General features: G+C 33.7%; 1 protein-coding gene across 1 annotated transcript in view; it reads right to left on the bottom strand.

Moving 5' to 3' along the window:
• LOC107680828 (transmembrane protein 181-like) overlaps positions 1–1020 on the bottom strand; it is a 19217-nt gene that overhangs the window by 9934 nt on the left and 8263 nt on the right.

Raw genomic sequence — 1020 nt, 5'->3', positions numbered from 1 at the left:
TCAGAAATCAGTATAATATGCTGATTTGCTGCTCAACAAACATTTCTGATTATTATCAATGTTGAAAACATTAATATGTTTGTGGAAACCATGATACATTTTATTTTTCAGGATTCACAGATGAATAAAGTTTTAAAGAACAGCATTTATTCGAAATAGAAATATTTTGATACGTTATAGATCAGGGATGGGCAACTTTGATAGTGACGAGGGCCAGCATTTTTTCTCCTTTATACCAAGCGGCCAGATTACTAATCCAAGTCCACACACCTTTTACACCGTCTTACTCAATTTCCTTTTTATTGAAGGAAATTAAAGTATAACTAATGTCATTTGTTTTTAAAGATTTTATTAAGTATAAAACTCGTGCAGTTCGGGATCAGTCAAAAGTATCAATTATTATATTAATTTAAACAATTATTATCAATTAATTATTATATTAAATACCATATAAATATATCTTAGTGTCTTAATTGTTTAGATCTTTATAATGCATTAGCTTTTTGTCGATCCTCTGGTTCACATTTAAAAATGTAGCAAAAATAGCAGAAGGGCTTATTGAAAAAGCAGATTCGTTCTCTGCCAGCAGGAGGCGCTTTCAGAACGGCAGAAATACAGTGGTTTCCCCGGTAACCGCGGTACACAAAGTAGCACAGCGCTCAAGTTTATTCAGTGAAATCACAGCCTTTAAGTTTAATCGTCATATTAATCCATATAGCAATTCTTGTTTTTCCGTCCCCAAAGACCTCTTATAATTTAGACGTTTTGTCATAAACTGAAAGCAATCTTTACGTGACTTGCTTTTCAAATGTTTTAAAATTTATCATCTGAGTCTAATATTATCCAGCGGGCCGTACTAAAAGACACTGCGGGCCGTACACGTTGCCCATCCCTGTTATAAATGAATCACTTTTGTTTAATGCGTCCTTGATGAACAAAAGTATATCTGTGTCCCTGCAGCACAAAAGCAGTGTTAAGTCGCTGGGGTATATTTGTAGCAATAGCCAACAATACATTGTA

The sequence above is a fragment of the Sinocyclocheilus anshuiensis genome, unplaced genomic scaffold (genome assembly GCF_001515605.1).
Source record: "Sinocyclocheilus anshuiensis isolate Anshui unplaced genomic scaffold, SAMN03320099.WGS_v1.1 scaffold1422, whole genome shotgun sequence".
NCBI classification, from domain to species: domain Eukaryota; kingdom Metazoa; phylum Chordata; class Actinopteri; order Cypriniformes; family Cyprinidae; genus Sinocyclocheilus; species Sinocyclocheilus anshuiensis.
The sequence above is the reverse complement of the archived record's forward strand: the minus strand, read 5'-3'. Positions and strand labels throughout refer to the sequence as shown.